Here is a 23,008-nt window from a genome sequence, read left to right on the forward strand (position 1 = left end):
TTATGAAGTTCGCTCTGGCTGTGTTGTAATACATACTTGCATACGAAGTCAAGTAACGCACATCACAGATTTCAGGCCGAACGATCGCGCACCCTTTGTGCTCTATGTCGACCAAAGCTACTATTGAGTAGAGGATTCTAAGGATAATTTAATGAAGCCATTGTGAAGGACCGAATAGACAGACCTCAATGAATAACGCTCATATACTTCTCATGAGACGAATAAGGGATAAAAGTGTATTGCTATTGTTAATATCAATATTGTTATTAGATTTAGCTACGGTCACATACGTGGTCAATATCTGTAACTAACAATAAACACACTCCTTGTGTGTTAATAGCATGAAGTGTAGCTATGTTGTACGTTTCGTATAAGACGACTAACAAATATAATATGGCTAGCTATTCATAAGGTCAAATAGATCTTATACTCCCTTGTTAAATGGGGCATAGTGAGAAGCAACAATTAGGTGAATCAAAGGATACATTTATAATTTCATTAAGTTACTAGATAGGGATCAATACAAGTGTGTATCAATGGAAATTTTCATTGATGTGTATAGACTTAGATGTTTAAGTTAAATTGTGAAGTTCGAATGTCTTCACAAGACGCCAGATGCCCTGTGATGTCAGTCATAGCTGCGCTCATAATGCTCATAGCAGTCAAACTGTTAAATATCGTGAAATCCGGCACCGTTAATTGTTTATTAGGCACGGTCTTATTAGTTTGGAACTGGGTAATCTTATGGATAAGGTTGAAACGTTTATTAGTAGGTGCTAACGAGGTCGATTTCCATGCGGTATGGAAGTAGAAAGAAGAGCGTACCAACTCTTACCGCCTCCTTTGTATTCTTCAGATTGTCACTGAATGCCATCGGCGGCGCATTTCCTTGCAACGCCAATAGCCGATACGCTTGTTATCCATAGATCAAACTAAAGCACAGTTGCCATTGTTGGTACCATCGAGCAGAGTACTTTCACCATATTGCCCTGCAGTAGTGGCGAGGTGTCCAATATTAGTAGTGTGCTTCGGGCTGGGTTGTGGCTCAGTAATGATTTGATCCGTACGGTTTGTGCTATTTGAAAATATTTCAATTGATTATCAAGGACGATATTCTTTAGACAGCGTTTCGCATCGTCGTGCGCGTGCTGAATGCTCGATCCGATCGATGAGAAGATAGCCCAGTGCGTAAAACAAGACGTCTCTGTAAGAATGCCGCGTCTGAGAACGGCGAGCAGGGGTTAAACAGGCGCGAAGGGAACGTCAAAAATTTAAGGAGCATGTTGAGGCCGTAGAGAAAAGGATGAATGGGAAAATCTTGCTTACGTTGTCGACGTTTCGCCGGTAGTATTCACGCTGGGTGATAATATTCCACATGACATGCTTGAAGGTTTCCTTAGTTAATGCAATGTAACGTATTAGGTTCCTTTTGATGTCGTTCAAGAATTGCCAGTGTGATGATGATACAGTAAACGAACGCTGTATGCATAGGATTGTTCACCAGACCATGAGGAATGGCCTTGAGGCAGGCTATAGGCCATCCATGTCGGTTTAGTAAGGCGTCTTTTAGGGCCATAAGTATGGGGTTGGAAACTTGTGAACTCCACAGTATTACCAACAAGATCAGCAAATCTGCGTCGGCCGGCAAACTGGCGAATGTTCAGATCGCATAAGAGCAAACCAAGCGTCTACGTTCGCCAGAACACAAACCTTGTTGATATTAATAAGCCGAGATTGTTCAATGCCCCGAGGCGCAGACTAGCCACGGACGTCCAGCTCATATTCATTTTTCACTCTTCGAGATGGTCCACGACGGAGAACGCCAGCTCGCCAGTAACAATTATCCAAACTGGTCCAAAAAACATGTGTGTACGGCTTGATCTTGGGGGCTGGTTGCTTTTTGCGCTAAAGTTGACCGGTATACCGCACATGGGAAGCGCTCATTTGAGCAAAAGGTAGGTGTGGTCGTGTAAACCCATTGATCGCACGGAAGTTCGCATGAATGTTAGCAATGGGTCGGTGTTTTCCGCCTATTCGAATCGTTAGAGTAGTTGGTTTGGTCCCACCTTTTTGACACTTATTCGAACAGTATAATGAACAGGAGGTATTTCGGCAGTGTAGTAAGCTATAATGTAACTTGCACTGTCTGGGCCGGCTGGCCAACTCATGACGCCTACAATAGACTGATGTGGGATGGTGTCCTGGCTGCCTAGTCATATTAATGAATTAAATAGGCAGTTATATAGCGTAATGCCTGTGCTATTGCCATTGATCCTGCTAAGGCCCCTATGTGCGAGTACTTATGGAAGTGTCAAAGTTGTATTTCTATATTATTAATAATGCATGCTTAAAATAATAACATTTCCTACGGACATAATCGATGTGAACCGAGAATACTCAGCAGTCTTACTTATCATTGTGACAGCATGAGGAACCGTATGATAGAGTCTCTCGTTTACTTTGCAATGTTCCACATGGAAAATGGCTAAACATGCAACAGTGGTCAGTTATAAACGTTTAACATTCGACAAAACTACACGAAATCTGGAAAGCAGTCGAAGTTCCGATAAAAAATCTGTTACAATTACCTGGCCGTCTGAGCAGTCCGAATTCGCTACACATTATTATGAACTAAATCGTCATCTCTGCTCCTGGAAATAAGTGAAGGAACAGGTGTTTCCTTTGCTGATAATGAGCACGTGTAGTACTTTGGCCAACAGTGGCGCGTGATTAATGAATTGAATCAAATTGATTTGCTGAGGCATAAGAGAAATTAAGTTGTCTCGTGACCCAATTTCGTTTGGCGCCTCTCTTGATGGCTGGGTCGCTTTGTTCCATCGACTCTTCCCGACGGGAACACAGTTCAGTGAATAACGACCATTGCAGCGGAATAAGGTGGGCGGAACGTAGTAATTAGAAGGAGATCATTACGGACATAGTAATAGCAATAACAACAGAATAGGGAATATATGCTCGAGAACATTCCTTTACCATCCATTGCCTCTCTACCTGAAGCACGTCTCGCTCAAAATACGCAGGTCTCTATACCGTAGTCAACAACCGATGCCGAAGCTTAGTTTAGCAAAGAAAGTAGGTTTATAATTTGGTTTTTATTTTTAGCATATACTTGATGGACCGGAAAACTTTGCTCCATGTCTATATTGTGTAAACTGTCTTAGGTGATCTGATTCGTTTACCTCGGTTAATAACAAGGTTCCGGTGATATCTTAGTATGTAGAGTATTTACCTGCTAATCTTAGAAACAGGTTGTGGCGCAGGTTCTAACCCGAAATAGACATACGGTTCGTTTCATGCTGGCAGCCAGCCTTCCGGTGGAAACAAAATTACAGGTTTTCTTATGTTGGCTGTTTGACTTTGTCTGCTTGTCTGAGACGTCGGTAAATTAAGTGGACTTTCGCCTGATTTTAATAAGTCGACTAACCTACTGATTTTGTCTCTAGAATATCATCGAGCTCGAGATTTTTTTATACTTTTTTGGCTAGTTAATAATTACACACAATCTATTAAACAAAAACACAAATATCTGATGTATCTCGATTGGCATATTAGTTCTATTTTACTAAAAGATATCAATATCAGCTTTAGGTATATATGTATCGTATTTTTACTCAAGTTGACGAGACCCATTGATCGTAAAAAAAGCTGATGATCACAAAGTGCTAACTCGCGTGGAAAAAAAATATATTTGTGATATCCTTATGTTTTTCTAAAAACTCTTTTGAAGGACATTTTAGAAAAAAAAATTCAAGTGAGAGGTCTGCCGAACCAGCCGCTACAACCTTCTGTTTGGCGCTTATCAGAACTCTTTTCAAAAAAGTATTAAAAAATGGCTCGAAACGTATCTTCACCAGGTGAGACCAAGCCCTTAATGGGTTTTTAACTATTTTCACACTGAAATACCCATTTTAGCTACAGAGACATATACAGTTAGCTGAGATTTATCAGTGGGTGTCATAAGAAATTCTTTACATAGAACACCATGTTAGGTTTTCGTCCTTTGAGAAGTGTTTTTAACTTGAGGACTGAGGTTTGGGTACAGGAACGTGTATAGCATCCTGATTTAGCTCGGCGAAAGCTTTCAATCGTATCAAAAACGATCTCTCCAACACAGATTTCCATGTAGCTGTTCGGTTACCATTTTGTCAATGGAAAACATTTTCTAACAAAAAACCCCCCGACATATAGACTATCTTGGGCTCCTGTGAGATTTGCATGGGTATGTATGAAAAACTTCTGAAACAAACGCAAAAAGATGCTAAACACTGCGACAAAATTATAAACTTGGTTAAATTATTATTGAGCCCCATTAGACGGATGAAAACAGACTCCCCCTGAAAAAAAAACCTATTTACCCAATAGGCTTAATTTTACCCACGTAACTCTTCTTAGGATTCTATCTAACGACCCGCCCAAAAATCCGTCCAAACAGACGAACAAACAGACACAGAGTTTCAGTTGCATATAGCTAGACAGGAACCGAACATTTATGCAGAATAGGAATCATGTGTGATATATTTATACACATGGTCTCTACACGTCTTTGGTTGTCTAGTAGTCACTTAAAGTTGGCTGACGCCTGTACTTACCGCCGATTTGCCCATCTCGCGTCCTTCGGTGATGGTATCTCTCCAAAATAAACAAGATAAATAGAAGCATCCGACAAAAATACCGTTACTGCTGAATTCTTTCCTCGTTTCTGTGGTAGCTATCTTCGTTTAACGAAAGGCCATTTTCCTTCGTATGCTTCCTTTCATTAACTCTATTTGCTAGTATTTAGTTCCGATTATCCTGCCTCTCGTCTTTTCCTCAATGAGCTGATACTGTCACTGCTGATACACACCACTAAAGAAACAGGACGTAGTGGCAATTCACTAGGAAACTAACAGCATAAAAAAACCTACTTACGTCATTTTCATCTCCTGCTCCTGTATGCTCTCTAATAGCTTACTGTGTACTTCTTGTTCTCCTTTGGCTTACACACTCATTATGTTATTTGTATCAGCCAAGAAATTACGGCAATATCAGCAGAAGTAGCAGCGCTCGCCGTCGCCCCTATCCGCCTTCCCCTTGCCTAACAAGCGATCTATTATTACTCTGCGCGCAGATTCGTCGATTTTTCTCCTCAGTCCTCTTTTTCGACTTCAATTTCTGCTTCATCCCGCACCGAGGCACCACCTACGAGACCTTTATTATATTTTTATATATATGTACTATATATATATATTTTAGGCCTATTAAGAGCCCCCGCACCATATGCCATAGCAATTTCAACATGGGCAAACGGCACATGGCATGGTGCTTTTTTGCCGTTATCGTTTCATGTCCGGTAGACAGCGCACTGACAAAGGAACGACTCTGACAGCCGTGGGGGTTTAAGTAATACAAAAATCAGAAATGTCCCCACTCGAAGTACATTCTTCTTATAAGCTGACACATAATTTCTTTCAAACAAGACCGCCTCTGTTCAAAGCCGCCCGTACGCGCGCACGCCGGGCTCATATCCATAATATGCGTATGCTTAATTGCTGGAACATGAAGAATTACAGTAATCTTTAGTGAACTAGAAGTTCAGAACCTCAGAGGTTGCACCAGGCATCAACCGAACGACCGAAAAGCGACTGATAAACCAGTAGTTTCAACTCTGTTGCCATGAAGCTAATTAACGATGAGTATAAGACACGCAGGCCAGACACCACACGCTTTCTCAAAGTGTAGTTTAATAGTACTATGGTACAGCCCCCCTTAGATAGGCAGTGTCCGGAAATGTTCGCCAGGGCTGCTTGAGCAGTCTTTGTTCCAACCCATATTTTTCATGGATATAGTAATGCCTACACATAGCGCAAGGGTTGTTCTGCTGTGTTCCCAGCCGCGAAGCTTTCCTAGCTTCACTATGTGATGGCTTATCACTTCGTGTTTCTGAACAGCTGAACGACCAGTCCACTCTGCTTAACATCTCTCATACCGCGTCAATTCACTTCACGCTTCGACGGGAGGTGGGCTTCTTCTTTTTTTGCTTGCTGGCCCTCCCCCGTTTACACCCATCGTCTAATAGCGTGATGAATGGTCTTGACAATGATCATGATGATTCTATGAAAACAGCACCTTGTGATACAAATAGCAACGGATGGACATCCAGATGTTTAACCTAGGGTGTTTAGACGACTAGACTATAATACTCACAATAAACACAATTATGTGCAGCGCTTGGAGACGATATGGTTCTTAAAGCTGCGTGATTAACCGGAGCATCATGTGTACCTTTTCTAAGAACAGCACCGAAGTAACTAGCAAGATTTGGCCTGATTCTCTGATCGGATGCTTTTTGCCTATCGACATGCTGTTGCGGCATAGGTTCAAAAAAGTAGTTCGTGTTCGTTTTGTACGCCACAAAAGTCACAACGCGTACCAGTGCAATGTATGCATGCGTAGCTCTGATGTAAACTTTGTCGCATAGGTTGGAATCGTGTCACCAAGTATTAGGCGGATGGATAGCTCAGGACCGTAGCAGAATCAACGAAAGTGCCTTTTACGGCTGCAGTTGCCCCTAGTGGCACGAGCGTAGGGCACAGAACGGTGTGACATTGACTGTGTCCTTCAAAGTCTGACGGCTTACCATGCTGGCTCGCTGGCAATGCAATTGAGATCAGGGCAGCGGCGGGGTTAGATAGCGATCTCCTTGACCGGATACGGCTGATCGAGCACTTCCTTTGCGCCACCAAAAAAAATTAGAAAATGGAGAAGATGAGCAGAACGGCACTCCGCACGTTACTCGGGGCATCAGGACAGTGGCGCCGGCGGCACTGACAGCAGCAGAAGATGCAGGCATAACGGCAAGAAGCAGATGATATTGTTTGAAAATTAAACGGGACTCTCCCCAGATTACATCGATATGTCGATAAAAATCGAGAGCAAAACAGAGCCGGCTAGAAGGCGAACAAAGTGGCATCAACACATCATACACAGGGTATGTCACAATGGCTGAGCTAGTTCCAGTGGCTGCTTAGTTACCCGCTACTACTGCTGAAGCGTCCTTTCTATATGCATTTTCTTTTCTCTCCCTCTAAATTAGCAGACGTTGTGATTTATTTTTTAATATAATAGTTAAAGCTAATGTTGAAGTGATGACAATAAACTTAGCTCAACACAAAAATCTACAATGAAATGTAAAGGAATGCGATCTAAGTCTTGCCACTTGGTATTCTATTCATATGGACTATGCTGGTTGTAGCATCAATTAACGTTATTGGGGTCGAACACCCTATAGCCTCCAGGACCGAAACAAGATTAAAAATAACATATATCATCGCATATATGGCACAGGTGCGTATATATATATATATATATATATATATATATATACGCGCCTGTGCCATATATATATATATATATATATATATCGTTAAAAGCATTACTTAAAATCCTAATGATGATTCGCGGTTGAGGACAAAAAAATCGATTGCATACTATAGGAAGATGAACGAACGGCAACACGGATGACCATGATCATTCGATGCAGAAGCTTGAACGGTGTACCGGCAGCGAAGCAGACTCTTTACCCTCTCTACGAAAATATCATAATACGTATTTCAGTCTCGCTGGCGTCGATAAAGAAACAGCGACGTAGTCGGGGAACTCAGGGGGTAATACGGAGCGTAGCATGAGCTGGTCATCCCAAGCAGGTAAAATCGCCCAACGCGCTCGGATCGAGTTGCCTATGCAGAACCTAGGCAGCACTGCAGCACAAGAAATTCAGGCGGCGGCCTGCAAAAAGTTGGAAGGCGGTCACGCGTACATAAGGGCAGAGCTACGAGAGGGACACCGACAGTAAGCAAAGGAAATAAATAAAAGAAGACGAAAGTTATGATTACCTGACTTCTCTGGGCGAACATCCGCTCAGTTTCGATGTCAGGCGTATAAGAACCGTAGAAGGCGATTGGCGGCTTGAGTGGTTGCAGTGGATCTAGTGGGTCCTTGAAATCAAATATTTTATTTGATAAAGAAGAAAATAAAGCGTCTGCGATGTCCGCAGCGTATGCCACGTCCACGACGAAAAAGAAACGAGGAGGGGCACAGAAGGGGCAATAAAGGGACACCGCACGCAAGACAGACCGTTTTTTTAATTGAAAAACATCGCAAGGGGCCATAGATATAAGAAGTGAATAGAGCTGCCACAGCGTCTTTACGTACGATTGTTGAACGAGTAGGTATTGACGGCTTATCCGGGTTACGACCGCTGCTAGTGTGCGTGAATACCGCGGCGGACCACTTGACTCCTTCAGAACGAGTCTACTGCATAAATTGATTGGATTAAAAATCAAACAAAGAATAGCTTGGACAAACAAAGAATGTTACTCAGAGTCACTTACTTGCTCATTCATCTCTTTGGCCTTATCGCAGGCAGCGTGGGCACTACAAATTGTAATGGGTGACATTCTCCTTGGAGTAGTAGCGGCCCTGACTCCTGCCTAACCTAAGCAGCTCGGAACTTTCGCCATTGCCGCTACTACCCCAAGGAGAATGTCACCCATTACAATTTGTAGTACCCACGCTGCCTGCGATAAGGCCAAGGAGATGAATGAGCAAGTAAGTGACTCTGAGTAACATAGGGCCGACGTACATAGTCAACGGCGCTATCATGGATGGCGCCGATGACTGTGTTGAGGTGGTGCAGCTCACCTCCGTTCCAGAAGGGTCCCTGCGCAGTATGCCGTTTGTCGACGACGGGGCCAAGGACCCGGTGCTAGCGTCTAATCTCTGTTCAACTTCATCTCAAGCGCAAGTTAAAGAAGGACAGAGGATGCGTGTGTTAGTATACGTACAAAACAGTTCGGCTTCGTGGATTTACAGCGGCGGAAAATAGATTACCCACTGTACGGAGAAGGCTGCCGGAAAGAGCTGTTAGTATTGCTTAGAAGTTCCACAGAGGAAATTGATATTTGTTCAAGCGATGCTAATTTACATGTAATAGTATCTTCACTGTTTTGACAAAACTTCGAATCGTTGCCAAAGTGATGTGACTATTTAACATAGTAAGACGTTTATGAACCTGACGTATTCTGGTATTAGAGAGGCTATTGATAAATGTTTATAATAACAACATCGTGGGCAGAAATGGTGACTGCTGAGAATAGTGTAACTTTGTGCTGTATAAACCATGCGCAAAAGAAGTGATTTATGTCTGTTCTATAGACATGTAACGGTTTGAGAGCGTTTTTACTGTAGGCAAATTTAATAAAATCAATCATACAATAGAGGCTACCAGAACAGGATTCTGTTGCAGAATCAGGACGGTCAATAAACCCACTAAAATGGCTGGACGCACCTGTCAGTTAAAAGTGTTGAAAAAGTGTTACACGTTGCTCTTTTCAGACACTTTCAAGTTATGGATAACTAAACCCGTTTCATTCTTCGCAATACTTGCAATATGTACACAATACACACGAATATGCCCATTTTCCTGAGGGATGAAAAAGGTACTTCTCCAAATGTCCTCTTGCGGATTTCTATGTTGCCAACCGCTGGTGCAAAGCTCTCCCAGGCTGAGAGTGTAGGTGCTGAGGAGATCTTCATTTCTCAGACCCGCTGCCGTTGATTGAGGCAATGATGCTGCTACTTCATTGGACAGTGACGAGACTTGCGGACAGAAGAAGCAGGGACCTTTACAAAGATGCAATTCATCACTGTTCGGTGGCTGGCCGTCAAAAGCTTTAAAGGGATGGATAGAGGAGGGGTGCTACGATGGCCGGCAACCGAGGGATTCTTGATCAGGAGGGCGACGATACACCGCTATAACGGGTGCGGTAACAGCGGTAGCAGCAGCAGCACCAGCAATGACAACAGCGAGGAGGCTCGTCCTGAAGTACAGCAAATTAACGTTACTCCCTCGGGTGACCAAGCCAGACCACTAGCTGTCATAGATAGAAGTAACTGCACGAAATCCTGTACGGCTTGATGGCGGAGACAGAGATGGAAAGGGGATACCAGTATAGGAAAAATACAAACCTAGATATAGCGGCGTGCGCAACAGGAGTTTCTGCTTGCTGCCGCTGGATCTGCGGCTTTTGCCTCGAAAAGCGTCGTATCGGAAGGTCACACAGGCAAGGCATTGATACCCATAGCGTGATGGCCCTCAATGAGAAGGGGCGTCCTTTTTATGTCGCCACAGAGAGAAAGCGGGCAAGGGGAAAGTACTGGTTAGCATATCCATTATGATTTGTGACCGCTGCAAAGTAAGTTGGCCACGGTAACTACGGTTACATACTAAAAAACGCATGTATGTACTGATACGCACATACGGAAATAACTTTATGTACTACCCTATGGTGTTAACGGGAAGCCAATAAATGGTGGCATAAACACATAGAATTCACGTTGATTTCTCCTCCTTTCTGGCTTTTCAACTTTCGGCAGCTAGCCGCCATAATTCCTTTCTCATTTAGCACTCGTGCCTGTCAACCGCATAAGAGGCAGCGTTATTAACACTATTTTACTGGCGGACAGTAGATCATACAGGCGCTGGCGAAGCTTGAGAGCAAGGGCTCTTGCACACGTTCTTCTCAGAGCAACCTCTACAGTCTGACATTCTGTCTGACCCAATAGTTTTTCTTTTCCGGATAAAAACGGCACATTAGAGACACCGAACTTATTAGCACTACTTGTTGCGACTCGCCATCGAGGGGCTCTTTCCTGTCTCTTCCCCTTAGTTTCTTTCCACCCCCTACCGCTCCGACTTTTGTCCGCTCTCTCGTGTTTTCTCGTTGCGCCCCCTCTTCTATCTATCGTTTTCTTCCTGTTGTATTTTCGAGGATCGTGTTTACCTGGTTTCTGGTTTCTATTTCTACATTATAGCACTAAGCGACAAACGCAAATGTACAAACGAAAAAAAAATCCGGGTAAAGTGGCAGCTGGGTACTGGAGCCTGTAGCCAGTAACTGTCCTGAAACAGAAATGATTCCTGGAACACCAGCCTACCACTAATATTAGTAGTGGTACTTAGAAGAATTAACCATTTCTACGGCTCGACACAGATTACGGGAACCGCTGATATTGTACATTGCGCCATTCGTGTGACACGCTGACCTGCTGGTAGGACATCGCGGAAGGGAAACATTATTCATAGGGTTGATGTACACAGTAGCAATTCGTAGACCAATCAGAGTTGTTATTACGTCGTAGCATTGCCGTGGTCGTTGCTGTATGGAGTTAGTGTTATTTGACGTCCGACTAGACAGCGACGCTGGCTAGCCACAGAGACCTCTTTTCCTGTGTCCAGTCAGTGTCCTTCACCCACACAAAGCTGCCCTTCGGTTCTTAGGAGATTACTCAAACAGTTTGTTTTTTTGTCTCAGGCACGAGTAGTCCACTAGCTTAATGTCACCGACACCCGGTCGGTTCAGTGGTAGTGCACCACGCATAATGCATTGGAGAACGGTAGCTGTCGTCTCATGTAAAAGGAACGTTGATTTCTAGCCTTGTTGCAGTGGCTATGCGACTGTGTGTACTATCAGCAGCTTCTGCCGTAGGGCTATACATCGCCAACAACGTGTAGCGTATCACAAGACTGAATAGAATTGGCCAGCCAGCCAGCCAGCCAGCCTGGGTATTTTCGCTAGAATGTATTTCTTTCTACGGTGACCTTGTCTAAACTATGCGTTCCTACTTGTTTTAGACCACTTGTTTTATCGGTCGGAGCTTTAGGCCTCATCCTGGCGAAAACGATAAAGTAGGATGGTATTCCTAAGGACAAGTTCTGGGACCTGGAAGACGGCTAGCTTGACTTCAGTTCTCGTTAACGATGGCAATAGGTGTATCTATAATACGCGTATTATAGAAGCACGACGGCGAGTATTCAGATGACTGATCAGAAAAGAAACAACCTATCACCGTATCTGATTGGAGAAATCTGCTTGGAAAATCGCTAGTACACGAAATTCGATGTTTTCTCCCTTTTCTTTAATTCAGCGCTTATTGTGGCAATGCCAAGACTTAACCGATTTTCTATTCTGCAAAAAGTATGCATTTAAATGTATCTATATTAATAGGCCATGGTGCATTGTTTAAAATGTTATTGAAAGTGTTTTATGTCTGTAGAAACAAAAGATACGCTTTTCAATAACCCGCCCTGTTTCCACTTTCGACTCATATTGGTTAACATTACAATGACACAGACCGTCATGTATCGGATTGTAAAACCACCATTTAAAAGATGAATCGTAGCAGTTTTATTGAAGTGACAATATATGTTCAATTAGAACCGCTCGCACTATGTGTAATTTGCAAACAAAAAAGCAAGTTCTATATCTATTATTATTGCAGAACCTTCCATAATTGATCAGCTTTGCAATATAAATCAGCTGCACCTCTTGACACGACTAACTGTTGTCCTAGTTGAAATTCTAGGAATTGTTTTTGACTACAGCCTCAAAGGACTGACGTTGTCTGCGAACCAAACAACGATTCCGATCAAATCTTCTATAAGACAACTGTAACCCAGATTACGTTGCACTGAGCTGGATCTTCCTAACTTTATCGCAACTAATTTTATCTAACGTGTGTATATAGCATTGTGTCGCACGGCCTGACAATATCCTAGATATGCATTATATGATGGAAGGCCAATAAAACTTCGACTTTGCCGAACATTACTGCATAGCGAGCTTATATGAAAAACTAAACTAATTCGAAAAAAATCTTGAAATTATAAGTTGAACTTAAACCAGGAACTTGATATTACCAAGTTCATCACGCACTCCGCTATTGTAGAAGTAAAGAGCAATTGAAAAAAAGGATCGGTGTTATACGTTTTTTAAATTCGATTTTCCGTCGCCAGATAGATTACAAACTGCTGCTATAGATTATTGAAGGTATACGGTCTTATCAGCAACGAGAGAAAGGGAAAAGTATAACGTCTTCCGTGTTTTAACTTAAGAGAAAAAAAGTGAGAAATCGTTTGTCTAGGCAGACTGAAACGCCTGTTTTACTGCGCACGCTTTCCTTGCTCACTTCAACTAAAGTTTCCTCTAAACTTCATGTGTGTCAAGCAGCAGTCGTAAAAGGGTACATGAGCACGAGCAGGCTCAACGACGTCTAAGACCTCCGAGGGTGGAAAGGTCACCTGAATAAGAGAAAGATCATCTTCACATACGCCATATGCTGTGGATTTACGGTTGACCCATTCAACGCAGTGAAGATGCTTGCAGGTCAACAAGGTACACGCAAACCTATAGCATTATACGAAACTTCCGGCCTAACTCAGCCTGGCCGTGTTCAATCGAATCGTAGAACATCGAAATCTAGTTTATGAAAGCGCGATTCACAAGGTCAGGTACGGTGCCTGCTGTTTGCGCGTAGGCGCTCAATCATATCAAGATTAAGATTGCAATACGACAGCATGGCCTGAGACGAAAACTAGCAAAAGGAACAGGCAGAGAGTACCATATCGTAATGTAGCTCGAACGTAGTTCGTTATGACACGAAGAAAGATATCATAGATGAAACTTAGAGATGACACGAGGTTATGGCAGAAGAACTAGTGCAAGCAAAAACATGTACCGGTAGGAATGGGTACCAGTAGCAATGATAGCGCTGATATGTTTGCTTAAAAGGAAACCAATGAGACACCTCGAAAGTGAAAAAGGCTGTTTCGGCTGGGCTCCTAAACTTCTAGCTAATCTGATATGTAGTTATAACAATGTACGCTTACTCTTATATTGGCAATGGTTGTTTTCAATATAATGTTGCAGCTAGGAGTGCTGTTGAACCAACAGTCGTGCTTCTACGTCCATCTTTAAAAGAGGGGCCTGAGCTTTTGTTAGATTGTATTTTTCAGTGTCGAGACATGTTAGACTTTGGTGGATTGCTATAATTATTCTACGTTATCAGAGATTATAACGTATTAGGGTTATCGTAGTGAGCTAGGCAGGAAGGTACACTGAACAATGTCTCTGTTCCCAGGGCAATCTCTGACAAAGTATATGCGGCGGGTATTTTAAAAATATCATTATTAGGTATGCTGTCCACTTATTCAGGAATGTCTTATAACTGGTTTATGTCTCAATTATCAGTCGTTCGTATGAAGCACTATACAGTATTTGGCCTTTCAGTCTCTATTGTTAACAAAAGTTTTATCATCGTTTTCTCTGCGAGAATTATTGCGCAGTTATTACTATTATATCTTTACGATAGGAACACAAGTTACAGCTTTTATTGCGAACTATATTCTTATTTCTCATGAGGTACGGTGAGAAACAATAACTTCTCAAATGACTCTTAATAGTTTTTTAATACTCACTGATAATCATAAAAACACTACAGCAGGGTCAGCAATCCGCTGTGCCTGTAATTGTTTTTATGCTTGAAGCTCGAAAATAGTGCTGAATAACACCGTCCAGTTCAACGACGTAAGCCTACTATCTCGAGCCATTGTTCAAGACGATTCCTTCACTCAATATGTAGAACTTTTAATTTTTGGCGTGTTCCACTGGCGCGAAAGACAAAGAACCTTTCTTACCCAAGCTCTGAATTAGGTCCAAAACGTAAACATGGGACACATATCCGCGCGTAGTATCTCGGCGTAGTATCCCGTCTGAATGGTCGTCGAGCGGCAGACGTGGGAAGTGCTTGCAAACGAGGGTAGGATTCGTCACAGCCTCTGAGATCCGGTATCCAACCTTCGCTTTGACCTCGGTATTGGATCTTTTCAACGATTTCCAGTTCGCTTTTGCTAACTCGCCAGCTAACGAACGGGAATTGGTAGTGTCCATACAGCCCGATCGTTTAAGCTTACCGGTAGCTCTTTCTACAGATATTTGACTGCAATCGAACTTTACATTCTCCACAAAAACAGAAGTTTTTGCTTCGCCAGCTGCGTTATATTGGTTCATTCCGTTAACCTCATGCGCTTCAACGACGATACTTGTGCACTGTGAGCTTGAAGTGCTTGAAGAAAATTGCTTCGTTAGGCCTATCGTTACCCGTTCAGACTGACAAAAATGGTATTTAAAGCTTTTTTTTTTTTCATCGTATATCATCTATTTATCGTCATACGTGCGCGTCGTTGGAAGTGATATGTTTTACGAAAATGCATCATTGGCCTGCACACTATTCCCCCAAGCTGAGTAAATACATCCGACTTGTACCTAACGAAAGTATCTGAGGAATCGAGTGTACGAGAAAAACTGTCGATGGACGGACGAGTTCAATGTGTTTAGTCACCAAATAGAATCAGATGCCATGTTTATTAGATTCTTTTTAAAAGAATTAATATCAAGCTATCCTATTCAGATCATTCATTTTACGAATAGAAATCCTAATAAATTCATGTTTTCTTTTCTGTATTATGTAAATTTCCGCGTGGCCCGATTGTGCAACTCAAAATGAGTGCATAACTGGGTTTCTGGAAAAGCACGACCTATTCGCTTCATACATTTGGATACTGCTTTCTAAATAGGACGTCAATGTGTTCTCAGGACCATAAGCGTCACCGATTCTGATAGCCTCCATTTGCAAGCTCATACTCATGACCAGTGATAAAGTCAAAATTGTTCAATATATTTCTATACAATTTCACTGCAGTACGTATAGCAAAAGTGTAGTTTGTATAGGCTTTGGCTAAATTAGATGAGATGGCCAGATAAGACGTTATGCACATGGATGGGTGTTTCGGGTTTTACTTGTTATACTGAAATTGGGTCATATTTTAGACGGCTGACCCTAGCACAAAACGTTATCGAACAAAGCCTAGAGTACCACGTGCCACTAAGTGTAACATTACCACTGCATCATCACAGGGAATAGACGATATGTATATATATATATATATATATATATATATGCACGTACTTGTTTCAACGCGATCTTTTATCGACATGTAAAAATGCCTTAATAATTTCATTTATTTCTTTTACTCGTTGGCGTAGTTTTTTGCCCGCCAAATAAAGCAGGAAACTTAGTCTCCAGCATTATGTAAGAATGTTTCAACGCGTTTCTTTGTTGGTCCGATACTCTTTTGCTGACGCTGTAATCCCTATCATCTTTATCCCACAAACTTTGTCTGAAGGCTTTATCGATTGGGCGTCGGGCGGGGGGCAACTTCTTACACCTCTCCGGTTCGTCGTTCCACGTCATGTAAGTCTAGGCTCTCAGCCATCGTATGTGACCAGCCACGAAAGCCCGCAGAGCTCTTTGCCCATACGTGTAGTATCAGCACGTTATCGTAGGTGCTGTTGATCCCTCCGCTATTACTACTACCACTACGGCATCATCCAGTTAGAAGGTGCTATCGAAAACACATGTTCTACCTAGTTACGTTCAGCCATCAACAACAGCAACAATGTTCCAATTTGCCCCCGACAACAACAACAACAACAATATCCTAATTTGTGTGCATTGCTATTTATCAATAAAGCATTCCCGCTGGTGAAGGAGCATCGGTGTGTGCAACAGTCATCTAGCATCGTGTTTCTCGTGCACAGTTGTCGCTAATCTCTCTTTGCAGACGACGACGATGTTTTCTCAACTTGCTACTGCCACTACCTGCTACGTTCGCAAGGAAAAAAAAACAATGATTCTTTGGGCGCAACAATTTCCCAAAGCCAGGCTAATTGTAGGACAGACGGGTACCTAAAGGATAACCACTCAGACTTCTGTAACTACATCGACACCAGCCGCAGCGGCGTCTGTCGACGTTTGTAGGACCTTGGTGGCCCACTAGTGAAACGGTAAAGCAGTGTCATTTGAAACTAGAGCTGCAGCTAAGGCAAGCGCTTCCTGACAACGTTAATAACCCCATTATTATGGTGCATTAATAGCCCCACAACTTATGGTGGCCCTGGTGAGGACCTCATCCTCAGCAGCAGGAGATGAAACGGCGAGAAGAGCATGACTACGAAAATCATTAAAAAAACGTGGAAGCGAAGTGGCCAGGAATTACGAATCCAAGCTCCCTCTCTCTCTCTCTCACGCACACAGTCACAAACACCCTAGACAAAAGAAAAAACGTAGGTTGTTTACATTGTCTCAGAATCGTACATGTAGATAGCCGAATTTACGTTGTTGCCAATAGACGCTACGAGCCAATACGACAACAATGTCATTTTTTCGCGTTGTAGTAAAGTATATATAATCTCAGTATTATCATTATTGTTGCTAATATAATAATGGAGGAACGGTGCTACCAGTACCACCGGCAAGGTGGTTACGGTACTACACAAAAATAAATAGGCAAGAATTTGTACAGCAAGCCTGCGTGAGCGATCGATCGACTTATCCCGAGTCGTTCCCGAACGCAGAAGCAATCAGAGATATTATGTATACGAAAATGTTCACTATGTTTATATCTCAGGCAGAAAAAATCGAATAGAACTTGATGACTGTATGTACTACGCACGCTCAAAAGGCGGAACGTCATTCTAGCCGTCAGCACGTACATACTTGTTATATACGGTGCGAAATAAAATTGCAGTGATTCTGGTATGGTGGAATAATGTAAATGTATATTTTTATGCGAGAAAAAAAAAACGTGTAACAAAATGTTAACTTTTTCTTTTGTTAGAGACTTGTTTATAGCTGATACGAGTGCCGGGATTACTAGTAGCTGTGTACATACAAACACAAAGCATTTAATTCGACCAAGTCACTTCAGTTTTATGTGTGAGTCCACATCTGTGAGACTGATTGTATTGGTTGATATTTATATATCAATACATTTATAAACCCATTAAATAACCACGAATGAACAAAATGCGGCAGACCAATTTAAAGAGATTATGGCTGGCCGTCTCCGATCCGTTCTGAATGAATACGTCCCGACCTCTGTTTCGAGAGCGATAGCTCGTTCGTTCCTAGCAAGATAATTATATCTGCAGCTTCTCTCTATTTGTTCGATTGCAGAAAGACAATGAAGGAACCCGATCAGATATGCCTGAGCGGCAGAGCTCAACGTTTGCCTTGTTTCTCTTCGTACTAAGACGGGAGATCAGCTCTAAAATTCTCGAATCACAGGATTCACATTTTCGTTTACCGAAAAAAATATTAATTACGCTCTTGTAAATAGTTCGTATTCAAAAAATCAGTGGAGGTGCTGAGCGATTTTTTTAATACAATAACGTGACAGGGATCAGATGATGTTAATTACCGCGTTGGCAAATAGGTTGAAAGCTGGACCCACCACCTCGTTAATCTTAGGCTGGAGTTAAAGCAAAGATTCAGATAATTTCTTCAGATAATTTGAGTTGTAAATCTGAGTGAACTGTAGTGCGCTGTGTATCAGGCATCGAGAGTGTTATCTCAAAAAAGAAAAACTATTATAGTAATACCGTTTTCACTCCAATCAACTGCTTTTCAAAACTTTACATTTGTAATGGGTAATATATCGGACTAAACCTACTTATATTTCCATTGAAAATTCTTCTACTTGGCCTTATATTAAAATTAGCAGTCCGCCGATTACTTCTTCAATCTGTATTGGCTCACACAAATTAACCTACTGGATTAGACTATGACCCGGTTTTTTCAGTTACATGCCAGCTTACTCTAACTAGCTATGATATCATCTTTTATATGACAAATATTTACGCCTCGTATTATATATGTCTATAAAAGCAGTCAAGAAACCCAGATCCTCGACACCATATGTGGCATTATCTGTCGTACTCTACGTGCTAGGGAAAGTAGTTTGTTAAAAACATTACGATAAATAAATGTCATAATAGTAACATGTCTGTATCAAGGATAGAAATAATATACTCACCGGTTCTTCTGTCTACGGCTACACTTTTGAAGAAATCACCTGCAAATAGCAATCTCGAACTCATTTTAGAGAGAACAGCCTTTACGATAGACTACCTATCGCCCAACCAGCTGAAATAGCATAAACGATCTGAATGAACGAATCAGAGATGACGGTTAAGATGAACACCTATAATTAGAGATGCCAGGGTGCGACTCAAAGATGGTTTGTTAAGACGTGATGAGTTCTAGTTAGGCTCAATCGAGGTGCATGGGAACAAATCCACCCTATTTAGCAATGCCCATCTGACCGAACCATCGGCTCGAGGATATACGTCCGTCGTATGATTACCGACCGCTGTGAACACTGTCATAAATGCCTCGTAGTTAATTTCGCACCCTATTGCTAATTAAAACGTAACCTATTGCTACATTTTTCGATCATATGGTCTTAATGTATCATATGTATGAAACGGCGAAGGCTTCCTCTAAGTAAAAAAGCAGACATGGTGACTATCGTAGAACGTTAGTTTAAAAACTGAGTTTTCCCGGCTCGCGTCCAATTAAGCTTGGACCCATGTTGAGCATTCGTAAGTGTCGGTTAGTTTGTATACCGCGGTTTCTTCTACTGCCGGCGTCGCCACGTATATAGGATAATACGATGGACTTTGTCGAGGCCAGGACTACTTAGAACTTTTATTATTTTTTTATCATAGCGCTAGTGAAAGCGTTACCGAATGTTGTACGAATGCTATTGTTGCCGTTGTTTGTGCAAACAGAAGCAAAAAAAGAGGAAAGATTTTTACCTAGATACAGGGCACGAAAGTTAAAAGCAAATGTAAATTTATCCCTATGGCACTCAGGCGTGTTAAAATATTTAGCAAGTGTCTTTTCCAACGTAACAAAAGCTTAGCCCTAGCAGCCGAACGTATGTGGTCGTCGAAAGAACGGTAACTGCAATCCATGTCAGGATCAGTTTGGAAACGTTGGGGATACTGCAGCGGAAAAGGCTGAAAGCAAATGAGTCTGGAACAACAACGATTTTATTCGGCCCACCTCGGCGACCCCGGCAGGATTCATTCGATTTCCCCTTTTTTCCCCACTACATAATGCCCCCATAGCCTCGATTCAAGCCATACTGTACCTAACTTTGCCCGAAGCAGCCTGCTGTGTTCCATGTCTGCATCCATTAGACCTAAGAAAAACGGAAGCTCTTTATTGTTACATTTTTTGAGTCTTCCACCCAGTGGTACAATACAACGTCTTCACAATATCACGGCGTCCATCGACGCTGCTGTTGTTGCCGATGAAATTATGCCAAGAAAACCCCCCGTATGGTCGCCTGAGCACTTTTAGGACCATTTACCCTGGCTACTCGCGAAACCCACATTCGATGACACCCGAATAGGGTTGTTTCCGTCGCGACCACCACTCCGCCATGTGAATCTGTCGCCTAGTAACGAGCCCTTCATTGGCTCCCTCGATGCTCGATGGAAGGCCTGCTCTGCCGATCTTATATTCTTTCGTCTGCTCTCCGATAGGGTTTAGCTTATTACATGCCTGGGTTGGTGGCGAGTGGTCGTTTTGTGGGCATGGCCGAGACGACAATCAACGAAGGCTTCGTTTGGTTTTTTAAGGAGAGCAGACGGCTGCAGAGACAGCATCGGCTTCCAAGGTTAAAAGGCTATGGTTAAGAAAAGGCGAGGAGAGGCGAGGTGTAACGCCCAAATCCGTAGTGCCCCTTCACAATAGATCACGCACAATTCCCAGCCATGTATCTTACGCGTCTCTTGTTTCCCACGCAGAGCATTGAATTCAAATAGCTTTCATTTGAATCAAAGCCGTTACTCCTCAACGATGCTTTGGAGCTATTACGTTGGCTATAAGAGGTCTTCCAGCTTTTTCGAGCCAAAGGGTGAATCGGACTTACTTAGTACCAACCGAACGACCTTAGCCATGGTGGCTCCACGTCCCATTGCTGCTGGAGTACTCGGTTCGTGCGAGTACGACTTCGGGTTCTAACGTTCTCTGTTTCTGTCTTTACCATCAAATACAATCGCATTTTTCCGTCTTGGTTGAAGTACCTGTGATCCTAAAGAATAGAAGAACGAAGAACAGGAAGGAGAAAAGGTTGATGAAGGATAGCAAGCGAACAAACGAACAAGCCACTATCAAGAAGGCTGGATTTGGAAAGAACACTGGTCAAAACGGACAGCTGACGTCGCAATTGCTACGTGAGCACTACCGAACTGGCAAAAATACGTCCGTCTTTGATTCAGGACCTCAGGGCGGCCACGCTCGTCTGGTGTCCGCGCGTCGAACGAAACCCTCGACATACACTTTTGCTTCTACTATAATAAGTAGTAAGTCGATGAGTCAGTGAATGGCACGGCTGCGCAATCCGATTCGACCACTCGAAGTACTGAGTAGATGGTGACGGTAAAGATGTAGCTGGGTTCCTAGACCATGTAGGAGCGTCGAATTGAACAACGGACCACCTAGAAGAGGGACTACTGGGTGGGTAAACAAGCCGTTTTCAAGGTAGAGAAACAGCAGCGGTGGTCCAACCGCGCCCTTGAGCCTGCTAGATGCATATATACGTTTGAGCAGGCGGAGAGGGACGGAGAGGTTAAGGCGAGTTGGGGTCAACCGATAGCCCACTAGCCCATAGGTAATGGGGAACAACTGTCTGAATTTTGATTTGTTCCCTTCACATCGTCCTTCTTTCTCGACGTTGGCAGTGGCGCCGGTAATGGTAACGATAACGGGACAAGTCACCTTAGTCTGCGGCGGCCAAGGCAACGCTGACTGACTCAGCCATTTATGGTGACACAGAACGTCCTGAGCACTCTAAGAGTACTCGAAGAGACGTGGGAATGTGCGACCTGAACTTCTGTGGCAAACTTTATTCCAGGCCAAATTTTCCGCTTTCCACTAGCTCCACCTCGCTATCTCTTTCTCTCTACGCTCGCCTTTGCTCCATGAAACCTCGACAAGGAAAGCCACGGGATGTGGTTAAGGGGCTTCGCTAAGAAAGTCAATGAAGAGGCAGCGAGATGAACAACCCGACTATCGTTATCACGGCCTGTCATTTACCAATAGAGAAATCACGGTCCCGTGCGACAGCAATAGGGAACACAACCACAAATTGGGTTCCCTTAAGCATCATTTGGACAGAAAAGGAGATAGAAAAGCAAACGGAGATGAGACATGCCATGCTGACCGCGGCGACAACAACGACGACTACAACGTTGGCAAGCAAACAAAGAAAAACAGTAGTGGTGATGAAGTTAACGAAAATGTGGCTCTACAAAGCCAGGGACTTAAGCGTGTACCAGGCTAAAAACAACATATAGATCCATTGTTGTAGGCTAACAGAGGCGAATGTTTAGGGGTTGCCTTGAAACCAAGCAAGGCAAGCTTCCTAGGATAATGAGTATCTAATATAGCATATATTATATTCTTATAACATATGACTACATAGAGTACAATGATACGTTTTTTACGTGAAACGTGGGATTAGATTTCAAATCTGCGCATTACGCGACCGTTTTCGCCCTATTCGTTCGTCTATTACAAGACTCGTATCGTGCGTTCAAAGATTAGTTTAAATTACAGTATACTGAAATGTATTTTACGAAATTGTTCGGTTGATTTTTTTATTGTACTAAAAAAACAATTGGCTCTCATTTGTCTACTACACAATAGTTATATTAGAAATGCGAAAATCGGAGTTTCGCTCGCAATCAGTGTTGATTTTCTTATTAAATGAATTGGTATCGCTTAGATAATTATTTTCTTATTAATATTAGAATTGTTCTCCGACCATAACGTTCTTTTTACAGATTGTGAAAAAAACAAAAAAAAAAATATCAATATAATAAAGCGGACGAACAAGTTCTTCCAAACACAAATGCCTGTTTCAGCAAAGGTATTTGCAGCGGATCCCGTCGCGACTAGTATTGCGCAGATATGATATCTTTATTGCTATCGCCTGAACGCACTATTGGCCAGTTAGCCAGATATAAAAAAATAGCTATAATCGATAGGACAAAATAAAATTCTTTCAAATTCAACCACCGTTTCCAAAACTCATTCCACCTACTGAAGATAAAGATCGTTCAAAGCACCACCGATCGTATGTAACCTATTAAGCTATCTTTATTGGATGCAATGATTATATTGCCGTTCCCATCTGATAGAAGAACTAACCTTGCTATCCCGGCTTGGCGACCCTGCGGACCAGCAGTCTACCGATTCC

The 23,008-nt window shown here is 42.6% G+C and overlaps 1 protein-coding gene and 1 long non-coding RNA gene across 8 annotated transcripts in view; one reads left to right on the plus strand and one right to left on the minus strand.

Moving 5' to 3' along the window:
* Positions 1-23,008, plus strand: part of LOC111245953 (solute carrier family 4 member 11-like) — a 424,503-nt gene that overhangs the window by 358,157 nt on the left and 43,338 nt on the right. The window lies entirely within an intron of this gene.
* Positions 7,415-8,377, minus strand: LOC147757458 (uncharacterized). The gene is made up of 3 exons (XR_015321853.1): positions 8,209-8,377; positions 7,890-7,991; positions 7,415-7,782 (listed from the first exon to the last, which is right to left on the minus strand). It is a non-coding gene; the product is annotated as an uncharacterized LOC147757458 (long non-coding RNA).

The sequence above is a fragment of the Varroa destructor genome, unplaced genomic scaffold (assembly GCF_002443255.2).
Source record: "Varroa destructor unplaced genomic scaffold, Vdes_3.0 BEIS01000002.1, whole genome shotgun sequence".
Lineage (NCBI taxonomy): Eukaryota > Metazoa > Arthropoda > Arachnida > Mesostigmata > Varroidae > Varroa > Varroa destructor.